Source organism: Pseudophryne corroboree, chromosome 12 (assembly GCF_028390025.1).
Source record: "Pseudophryne corroboree isolate aPseCor3 chromosome 12, aPseCor3.hap2, whole genome shotgun sequence".
NCBI classification, from domain to species: domain Eukaryota; kingdom Metazoa; phylum Chordata; class Amphibia; order Anura; family Myobatrachidae; genus Pseudophryne; species Pseudophryne corroboree.
In genome coordinates this window covers 124593582-124605770 of record NC_086455.1, presented here as the reverse complement: position 1 = coordinate 124605770, position 12189 = coordinate 124593582, and the positions used below count along the sequence as shown (strand labels likewise).

Here is a 12189-nt window from a genome sequence, read left to right as displayed (position 1 = left end):
TCTACTCTAGACCCAATGTCTCTCCTGTCAAAACGTCTGATTGATCATCACTGAACTACATGTCCCATATTTTTCACAACACCAAATGATCCTATTTATTTTATACGCATCATAAAAAAAAGAAGAAAATATATAAAAGTTAATAGACCTGCCACCTAGCTACAAATATAAATTTCTGCACTCCCTATTCTATGAACCTTCATTATAGTCATCACCCCCCTACAACCCCCAAATCCTTCCTGACTCAGACGCTACCCCCGCTAATACCCAACTATAATACTCTCCTCTAAAGTGTGGATCTACAAGTCCAAGGTTGACCACTAATCACCCATACACATTTAACCACTGCCATGAGCCTTCCTTGCATGGTAGACTAGTCCCCCTTCCCTGCACACCCCTCTATTTCTGGACGCCCACTCCTAGTCTTCCCATCACCCCCCTTGCACCACATTAGGCGGCTTGAATAAGACGCCACCCCGGCTAATAGCCTGCTCCGCCCGACTCTCCACCAAAGCATGGAACTACAAATCCAAGGTTGACCACTAATTGCCCATACACATTTACCCACTGCCAGTGGCGTATCCAGAAGTTTGTGGTCTCCATAGCAACATTTTCAAGGGGCCCCCGTCCCAATGCTTCCAGAGAGACACTTCTCTGCAGCAGTTGTTAATGTTTGCCCTATAAAATAGTGCCCTAGTTCATTTTCATAACCATAGCAGAGCCTTATTTAATGTTATGCCCCACAGTAGTGCCCTAGTTTCTTTTATGAATTGCAGTAGTGCTTAAGTTCACCCTATGTCACATTTCAGAGCTGCCAGTACACATTATGCCGCACAGTACCCCCAATTCACATTATGATATATAGTGCTCCCCGTTTATATTGTGCCTCATTACAGTGCCCCGGTTTATTTTATATAACATTAAAATGCCCTCCAGTTCATTTTATACCACACTACAATGAGCAAGTCCAGGGGCATCTTTGAGGAAGCACCTGTGTGCGAAACGCGTTAGAGAATTGCCTTTCACCCTGCCAAGTGATCAGCGACATTGTTTGGGATCAACCCTGCCGGATTGGGAGCTAAGGACAACCAACGAGACCTCTTACACACCTGCCGCTCCAGCTGAACTGCAATCAAAGGAGACGCGGCTAGCAAGGTGGAGAGTCTATTCTGAAAATTGTCCACATACAAGCGGCCCCACTCACGTTGAGGGTTAGAAACCATCCAGCACCGCTACCACCACGGAGGATGGACGGGGAGAAGGAAAGCAAACCAGCATCGCTGTGCACGGCGAGGATCTCCCCATCACGTCTGCATCCACGGACACGGTGGTAAGCGGCTCAATTTAGAAACTGTCAGTCTATGGACTTTGCAATTATATGAATGAGAACTGTGGTCCTATGCTAAAGACTGAGTTCTAATACAACGAAGATAAGCAATATTCAATGTTGTGGAAACTGTGTCTTTAAACAGAGAACTGAGTTTTCACCTTGGAAAATCACCGTTTAAACGTTGTGGATACATAAATCATGTTGCATTTTAATCCAGGAGTGTAACTATTAATTGTCTCTGATAGATTTGAGCACTGGATGTCTAAAACAGAGAAATATCATCATTTTTATTATTATAAAATAATTTTTTAGAATGTGCCCCTAATGAGTATGCATACTTAATTTTTTTTTATTATATTGTTGTATGAGATATAACGTTTGTACTAAAATAAACACCAGAGAAGTGAAAAACACGTGTTTTTATTCATATACGCACCTGGAGAAATAGCGCAATCAGTCACTTTTCTTCTTTTTTAAGTCCAGGGGCATACCTAGATATATTTTAGGCCCCAAGGAAAAAGTTTAAAAGGACCCCTACGTACCAAAGGAAAAAGTTTGAAAGGACCCCTACGTACCACCCAATGGCGAAAAATGTATATAACACATGTAACTTTGCCATGGAAGGTGGTCCATTCTTGCCTCATTTTGAAAACTGATTTCAGGGAGATTATAGGTAGCAGTAGAAGGAGTGTGTCTAGCTCGACCTATAGACATTTCTTTTGACACTCAGGAGTGTATCCTGCAGTGGCAGGTGAAATCTAAAGTACTAAATGTAGCATGCTGCCAGTGGGGTGGCATGTGCAGTCGCAAAAAAAAAAATCACTAATTTACATGATCATTGGCATTGCGTCCAAGTCAGAAGCAGACCCATAACTGGATCTACCAGCAAAGAGTCTGACATTGTGGTAAAGGTAACGGGGTCCAAGTTGCCTGAGGTGCGGGATTTCATCCGAGAATGCCCGTAGTTTTAAAGCGGCAATCATTTACAAGGCAAAAGCAGGTTTGTTTTGCCATGTAAATGATTGCTGCTTTAAAAATCCTCAGGTGAAATCCCAGACCTCCAGCAACTTGGACCTTATTACTTGTACCCCTTATCTCTATTGATATGAAACCTGAGGCAGTGGGAATGAAAGCACTGCTGCCATGTAACAGAACGGGTACAACATGTTTAAAAAAAAAAAATTAAATACATTTACATCCATGGTGCTTTGTGTTTTGTGGATAAATATGAGAATTGTTCACCTATGATTCTCCTAAATATTACTATTATTGTTCATTATATAAACAATTCCACAATGCAGTATAAAGCTTACACTTCTTAAACAATTGATCATAGATCAGAACAATAATACAGACTCATGAATAAAAAGTACAAATGTTAGAATACAGACCATTTGTCACACATACAATGGGCGGGATGTAATGGAGTCCGAGTTTGCCAGACATGCGGAATACTGGATAAACTCAGACTTTTTTAAAGAGGCAATTATTTACAAGGCTAAACCATGCCTTGAAAATGTTTGCCCCATTAAAAAAAGCCCAAGTTCAGCAGGCATCCCACACGTTGGGTGAACTTGGTCTCCATTACATACCACCCAATATATTCATCATGTTTCATACATGAGGGCTCCAAACATTGGCAGGTTAACCAACAGGAACAGTGGGCAGCACGAATTTGTGATGAAATAAATAATGTAAGTGTACAGGGCACTAATTCGGATACAATACAGTGTCAGTCAATTATACCACAAAGTTTGAGTAATACCTGTCCCTCAGCATGATAAAGGTTACATTTAAAATAATATACAGGTTGAGTATCCCATATCCAAATATTCAGAAATACGGAATATTCCGAAATACTGACTTTTTTGAGTGAGACTGAGATAGTGAAATCATTGTTTTTTGATGGCTCAGTGTACACAAACTTTGTTTAATACACAAAGTTATTAAAAATATTGCATTAAATTACCTTTAGGCTGTGTGTATAAGGTGTATATGTAACATAAATGCATTCTGTGCTTATATTTAGGTCCCATCACCATGATATCTCATTATGGTATGCAATTATTCCAAAATACGGAAAAATCCGATATCCAAAATACCTCTGGTCCCAAGCATTTTGGATAAGGGATACTCAACCTGTATATTGGGTGTATCCCTAATGAAACAGACACTGGCAGGTTCCTTCAATTTTGAGCCTATCTTAAACTGTACAGTTGTACAAATACAAACAACCCTACTGATAGGAGGATACCTGATGGAGTCCTTTACCTGGTATATATACAGTAAATAGAATGACAATTGTCTAACATAGCATTAACAGACATGTGCATACAGAAATATCCAGGTGCATAGAATTTGCAGTTGACTCAAAAAGTTTAAAATATACATGAAAGATTCCAGAAATACCCTCAGTATAGTGTACTGGTGATGGCCACTTCATACCATGTGCAAGGTAATGAATACTGTAACATGAGAGCGGATCTCCTATGTGAACCTGAGGTACAGAGAGATAGGTAGGCATCTGCTGTGGATCTTGCATAGTATTAGCTTCCTTCTCCCGGCATCACTCCAGTGTTAAGTTTAATCAGAAAACCAGGGCTGAGTGGGCGTGTCCAGACTTGGAGAAGACATGTCATGGCTACATTGTAAAACTACCTCTCCCTGCTGACAGTGACTTCTGATCCACACGCTGCTCTGTATTATCTCTCCCTCTGCTCTCTGTATAATGCAGGGGTATAGCTGGGAGAGAGACAGACACAGAGAGGGACTGAGAGCCCACTACTACTAAACTATCTTTTTCATGTGGCTGCAACCCGTACCTGCAGGCATTGAATCTGTGCTGTGGGTGGATCACACCAGTGACCAGCAACAGGAAACACATGAGCCCTTTCCTCCCCTACTCCAGCACTCAGCTAAGCTCACTGGTCGGAGCCTCAGCCCGGCAAGTGATGTCTCCTGGGACTCCCTCCCCCGGCTGTTATGCTGCGCCTGGGGAGGAAGAATATGGGGGATTTGTGGATGTTTCCATGGCAACAAGAGATGCCGCACTGATGCGGGAGGGTAGGCAACTATGACTGGTGGGCCCTTCTCAGCTCTGGGCCCCATAGCAGCTGCACTCCCTGCACCTATGGTAGCTACGCCCTTGCCCACTGCCATGAACCTCCCCTGCATGGTACACTAGTCCCCTTTCCCTGCGCACCCCTCTATTTCTGCACACCCACTCCTAGTCTTCTCAGCACCCCCTTGCACCCCGTTATGCACCTCAAATGAGACTCTACCACCCGCTAATAGGTATTCCTAGTCTCCTCTAGTGCATGTCGCTACAAGTCTCATTCCAGCCTATGAGCAATTGGATGACGGCACCCTCCATATCTTCATGATACATCTCTATTCCCCCAAAAAAATAATATAGTAGACTAGCATCAGCATGTCTCCTAATAATCCTATGTTATTTAAATTCAATCAACAGCCCACTCCCACCGCATTTCTGATTGTATTTTTTTTTAAAACACTCTTTCAAAGTACAACATTTTCATTGGTTACATTTTAATTTATTTTAACTTTCCTCCCTATTAAAAATCCTAAAAAAAGGTACTCCTAGCACAGGTGTACATAATCGACATTCATCCAGCATTCCGATCAAGTACTCTTCTGTATTTATTCAACAATGGCTGATGAACCTTTATGTCATTTGGTTCCTTGTCAAAGAGGAATGGTCTTAAACATCGATTGATATCTTTTGCCTAAAAACAAGCAGCACGGTGATGTTGTCTATTGGCACTGCACAGAGAGGAAGACTGGCTCTTGTCCATGCTTTGCAAAGACGACCATCATTGCAGGATAGCACCAACTGAATACTCACGGAGAACATACTCATACTCCCAAGGCAGAAAAAACAGATGTTGCCATTTCCAAGGCATCAATAAAGCAACGTGCACAGGATACCAATGACCCTCCATCTGTTATAATTCAAGCAGGTACTGCACAAATGCCCTCTACCAGTGCTGCCTGTCTTCCAAACAGTGAATCCCTCCGTAAACTTGTCAAAAGGGTAAGGAGAGAGGATTGCCCACATGAACCAACTACACTGGATGATATTGCTATCCCATGTCATTTGGAATATATTGATGGGATAAAACGTACAGTACTTTCCACAATGAAAGAACACTATTATTCAGTACAGAAGCTAACTTGAGGAATCTTCATGAGGCACCGTATTGGGTAATGGTTGGCACTTTCAAAACGTGTCCAACCGTATTTAGACAAATTTAGACAGATGGTAGTACACAATGCTGTGTCTGACTGGTCTATGGATTGCTTAGTAGCAAAAGTGAGGTATGTTTAAACCGGATTTTTAGAAGACCTACAGGATTATGGCCAGGAGTATGATATCCAATTTTCTCCATTGTACATATTGACTGATTTTGAAAATGCTGCAATACAAGCAGCTAAACACGTTTTTCCAAGCACCACCCATAAGTGTTGCTTGTTCCATTTTGGTCAAAATCTGAGGTGAAAAATTTAATCATGTGGCTTATCAGTGCAATATGGACGTGGTCATGGATTTGCAATGAAACTTAGGCACCTTCAGGTCCTTGCCTTCCTCCCTGCAGACAAAATCGCTCCTGCATTTGAACAATTAAAATCAGAAATGCCTCCTAATGCTGCACCATTAGTCACATATTTTGAGGAGACCTATATATTGAGTCGGCTTAGAGAACGTTCCAGAAGTCAAAACAGATCTGCCCCACTTTTTCCACCATGCATGTGGTCAGTGCATGACAATATGCTTGGTGGGATTCCAAGAACACAAAATAATTTGGAAGGATGTCACAGGAGATGGAACATTCTCCTGGGAGAGAGAAAAATTTGGAGTCTACAAATTTATCTCATATCTGCACAAGTGACCACCAACATGATTGAAAAAGTTACCTGTAATGTTGTCTGAACACCCGCTAAACGTGAAAATACAACTCGAGAAGATGCACTCCAGAAATGTTTTTCACAACTTGGTTGCATTGATTTGATGGAATTTCTGCATGCCATTGCCTTCCATCTCAAGCTGGAGTAATTTGCAAAAGTTTTTAAATATTGCCCTACTTTCAGTTCCAAATTAAGTTTCATATTTCCCATGGCTTTTTTGTATTTGTTGACTTTTAAATAGTTTAAAATACAAAATAAAAAATATAAAAAAAAAACCTTACTTTTTACATATTGGATTTCGGTATCCTATCATTACTGTTAAATAGACTATTTAAAATGTTATAAAATTACTATTATTCAATTAATTTCTGCATTCTGTTTTCCATTCTAAAATATACATCTTGGTAATATCTAAAGCTATATTTAAAATTTGAATATATAAAATGGTTTACCATTTTAGATTAATACAGTATGTCACCAATTTAATGTTTTAGTTAAAGTTTCCCTTTAGTATGTTTAACATAAATTTTACTAATATTCAGCAATTATAAAAATTATATAATGCTTTATGAAACACCTTTACAAACTTTACAAGCTGTCCTATATTTTAAAACATCAAAACACATTTGTTATGTTTAAATGTAGAAAGGAGAATCACAAATTATATTTGATCTAAGGTGTGGTGATTACCTGCAGAAATAATCAGCAATGATGTTTTCAAGTGACTGTATATATATATAATTTTGTATTCTTTCAGCTTAGAGGTGACAAAATGTCTGACAGGCAATGTCCTGCGTTTAACCTCCATACATATAGGTTGTGGGAGATCTACAGACCCTAATGTTAGTGATGAAAGCAATGACATGTGCAATGACCAGACCATGGGTTATAACCCCTGATAAGAGGGAGGTGGCCGACTCAATTACCTGATGGAAAGTAAAAGCAGTCCACATGTTTAGATAACTAAGCCACTAAGCTTCCTGGCTAGTCATAAAGCTGTCCAGGGGTCACAAGGTACAGATCCCCACAGACCTCACTCTCTTTGAAGGAGATTTCAATGCCTTTGGACTACACACCCTCCCCTCTGCCTGTTGCCAAGCACCAACAGTATGTATAAAATGGTGTATGTTTAGTGTCCAGCAGGGAAGTGGTTAAAAATCCCTTGCTAGAGCTGGGGACTATATCTGTGACTCTCACGGGTAAACAGAGAGTGCATCTCTTGAGGACTCAAATATACATTGGAGATGACCAGGGCTATTCTGTGAAACTCCCCCACAGAAGAACCACCTAAGTTCGTTTAAGGGAGTTAGGTTTTCTGTATTTTTTATTTCTTTTCATTTATTGAGATCATACCAGAAACTGTGTGTGTTTTTAAAATATACTTAATAAATTTTGTAACACCCTTTTGTAACTAAAGCTCTGAAGTATTATTGAAATTAAATATCTAATTTTTAGTTCTGATCATGTAATTCTAATGAACCAAGTCCTCGTGTGGTCCACGTCCACCTACTTTTCTAAGTATTGCAGTGTGTGTGACAGGTAGAAGCGTAGGCTACATTGCCTTGATTTTAGATGCAAATTTCCTCTTGCTGGTGGCAAAAGTGACCCCCACGTTGCATATGGCAATTCTCAAATTGGCGTATTTGTAGAATTGGCCGGCAGCGTTGTGACAATATTTATCCCTTTTTTGTTCCAGCATGTAGTCACTAGTACTTTGACTGCAAGGGGTAGGTCCTTTTATTGCCTAATCCAGGGATAAACAAACTGTGGCTCTCCATCTGCTGTGGAAATAAACATCTCAGCATGCCCTACCACATGTTTGCTGTTAGTATATTCTAAAAATGTGGCAGGGCATGCTGGGATGTGTAGTTCCAAAGCAAGTGGACAGCAACAGGTTGCCTAACCTGGACTAGGCCATGGTTAGGCAACCTGTGGCTCACCAACTTCATGGGAACTACACATCCCAGCATGCACTACCACAGGTTTGCTGTTTGGGATATTCTAAAAATGTGGCATGACATCCTGGGATGTGTAGTTCCAAAGCAGGTGGAGAGCCTGGACTATGCCATGGTTAGGCAACCTTTGGCTCACCAACTTTTGTGTAACTACACATCCCAGCATGAACTACCACAGTTTTGGTATTAGTATACTCAAAGAAATGTTTCAGGGCATGCTGGGTTGTGTAGTTCCACAGCTGTTGGAGACACAGGTTGTGTAACCCTGGCCTATTCCTTATGACATAACTGTCGTTAAATAAAATTTAAATTATTATTATTTGTAGTTTATGTGTAAACATTTTTTTTAACGTAGTTCTACATATTAATTATACTAGTAATTGTTTCTGAATAAATATAATAATTTTTATCAACCAATCATACTTTGTTATGGTGTGTATACACGGTGAGTTTTTTCTTATGATTTTGACTATATAAAAGTCAGTGCAGATCGCAAGGTGAAAAGTCACCTCGCGATCCCGATTCGATGCCGATGCGTGGTCCCGCGTGGTCGGCATCACAAGAATAGATAGCCTGTGCAGGCAAGTCAATTTTGACTATCTCTATAGAAGAGATAGTCAAAATTGACACAGCCAAAATCGCACATAGTCAGTATCGCAAGCACACTCATTATGTGCTTGCGATACTGACTGTGTGCTGACCTAGACCCCTGTCACATAGTGAGAATCAGGCATAGCCCGAATCTCACCGTGTGTACGGGCCTTTACACCACACCCTCCAAACTAGCAATTTACCCCTTCTATTAATATTAAATAACTCAATTATAATTAATATATGTTAGCTTAAAAATAATAACATACTGTAGTATAGTATATTTTGAAGAAAAAAATTGGGCACTATAATATTGGTATATTGTTTTATTCAGTTCAAAATGCATATCAGCTATTATAAACAAAGATTTAAATGTATACATTACTAATAATTTATTTTTTTATTAAATGAACTAGTTAACTGTTATGACCTTCCAATCGTCTGCACGCAAAGAAGAATTTGTCTCCTCATTACTTTGTTTAGAGGTAATTATACTTATTTAAACATTTTTAGAATTTTAATATTTATCCTCTATTTACGTACCTTAATCAGCTATTAGAAACAAAGATTTAAATTTACACAGTACTAATAATTAATATTTTTTTTATTACATTAACTAGTTAACTGTTAGGACCTTCCAATCGTCTGCAAGCCAAAGAAGAATTTTTTCTCTTCATTACTTTGTTTTGAGGTAATTATACTTATTTAAACAATTATTATAATTGCAATATTAATCCGCTTGTCATGTACCTTAAAACTTTTTACATAGCTATAATTAACATATTTATTTAAAATCCATTTACACACATATAATTCCAAAAATATATATATTCCAAAATGATTGTACTTTTTTTTACTATAATTATAAAATGATATTGATTCAGATGAATTAAGCAGTGAAAAGAGCATTTAAGTATTTCAATCAAGAAATTGTCCATGGCAGCCAATCATCATCGTATTAACATTCTGTATATGATTTGTAATCTTATAAATTATACACAGCAGTGGAATGGTTTACATAGGCAAAAACTACACTTGACCACATCTTCACTTTTTAAAATGCTTAATAATTCTTCAATCTGTATTGTTCATATTACTTAAATATTAAATATTAGTAAAGTGTATCTATTTATTTGAAAATTAACATATATTTCACTATTTTCTTATTATGCAAATCTTTTTACTATGTGCATCTCAATATGTTTTAAAAAAATCACAAATAATAATCTTTCATTTTTTACATTCGTTAATATAAAACTGTGTCAGGTCAGGTTGGCACTTGTATTTCCACAGCTGCTTTATAGACAGTGTTTTTCTACAGATATATTAAACAACTAAATTATATGATAGTGATGTTACTGCATAATTTCTGACTATGTTTGTGAATTAAACCTTATAAATTGTGAAAGGCAAGTAAAATATGATTACCCTTATATTAAAAACTGTTCAAAACACATTTTCTATATTTTGACATTACCATATTAAAAACACAACAAAAAATACGATTTAATGTTGTTTTAATAAATCATCATTGTTTGTGCACACAATGTATTATGTTTTTGAAATACAGGAAAACAAACTTGATCAACAATGCCTCACCACCAAAGACTAGGAAGACCATTTTGATCCTACATACCATCATCTGATGTGGTGATATTATTCTTATTATTGTATATTACAGATACATATGTTTTATTTTGTTAAATTGCTTTCTAAATATATATATACATTTTTAAAATAAGTTGTAATTTTCAAAGTTCACATCAATAAATTCAAAGTTATACTCATTGAAATAACTGTTTCCTTTAATATTTTTAAACCCTCATAGTCACAGCACCCTAAAACTGAAGTGACACAATATTTGGGAAATTCAAGCGTGTATGTATTTAAGAGAAACATAGGAAATTATGACAGCATCAAGTGGCCAGATGGTTTATGCCATCAAATATCTCTCTCTCTCTCTCTCTAAATAGTGTAATATGTATATTAAACATACCTAAATGTTAAGATTGTTAATTTATTCAAATATTACTAAATTAATATGAAAACGCAGTTAAAATATAAATAAAAAATAAACACATTGTTAAGCTAAATTAAATTATTAATAATAATTTTTCATGTCAGCCTGCCTCTTCCTATTATCGATGTGTCTTTTTTCACCCAGAAACCATGGATTCCTCTGTATCCCTCCATCTTCTGTTCCGTGACCCTGTCTCCCAAAACCTTGTCCAACATGACTAAAAAGGAAGTGAAACAGGTAAGTGAATGAAAGTTAAACTGCTTATCCTGACCCAAGAACTTCAGCGCACTGAAGATGTCTCCATAGTGGGTATTAACGACAGGAAAGGTAACAATATACATGCACTGGAGAAATGGCTTCCATCATAAATTTTGTATCACAGGACAGACAAAATAATCATGGGCCCCCCAACCCCAAAATTTTCTTTAAATGTATAACAAATATTAATATATGTGTGTATGTATGTATATATACAGTATGTGTATATGTGTGTGTGTGTGTGTGTGTATGTGTGTGTGTGTGTATATATATATATATATATATATATATATATACACATTTTGTGCACATATTATTACAGACACATTAATGCACCTGTCATCATAATCTGCCCATACAATAAAGCCCCTGTCACCATATTACACACATGATAAAAATGGACTATGCCACAGTATCTGTCTTCCAGGCCTTCTGCTTGTTGTATGTTGATCCTCCGCCAGCATCCATACACCGCGGCCATGGAGATACAAATCATATAACAACCAACACACCCTACAGAAAATACATTCACAAAAGATCTTTGTCCAAATAACTTACCCACTGCTGCACACCTTTACAACTGTATTTAACCCTGTTCCAGAGCTCTGTGACTCTTCATAAAACAATAGGACTTTTATGCTATATGCCAGCATTTTGCTTGGATTCCACTCTTTTGCTGTCTAAACTTGTAGCCTATAACACTTCGGTAAGGCTGTATGCTCACGTCTTTGCCTCTTGACTGTCCACTAGAAAAAATCACGAGTTTTGCTGTTAAAAAAAAAAAAAAAAGAGAGTAAAACCATACACATAATTCAAATAGAAACTCGATGTAGGCTTAACTTTGTTTCCTATTGAGGGTGTTGAATTTGACTCGTATTGCTAATACGTACCCTATGGGTAAACTCTTTAAAAATAATACAGATTAAATAACAATTATTAATAACACTATATATAGTAATCTTTGAATGCAATCTTGATACATTGGGTTATTACCATTAATATTTAAGCTTCATCCTCATCGCTCTCATTCTGTCCTTGCAAAGATTGCAGTTGAATATTTGCACACTCTAATCTTAATCTAAAATCCATATTCTCATCATATCGAGATC

The 12189-nt window shown here is 37.5% G+C and overlaps 1 long non-coding RNA gene across 1 annotated transcript in view; it reads left to right on the top strand.

Annotated features, from left to right (window-relative positions):
- LOC134980440 (uncharacterized) overlaps positions 1-11051 on the top strand; it is a 65370-nt gene extending 54319 nt beyond the window's left edge. The window contains exons 2-4 of the long non-coding RNA XR_010190396.1: positions 9423-9493; positions 10373-10449; positions 10967-11051. This is a non-coding gene — a long non-coding RNA (uncharacterized LOC134980440). The remainder of the gene's footprint in view (positions 1-9422; positions 9494-10372; positions 10450-10966) is intronic.
- Positions 11052-12189: the final 1138 nt, after the last annotated feature.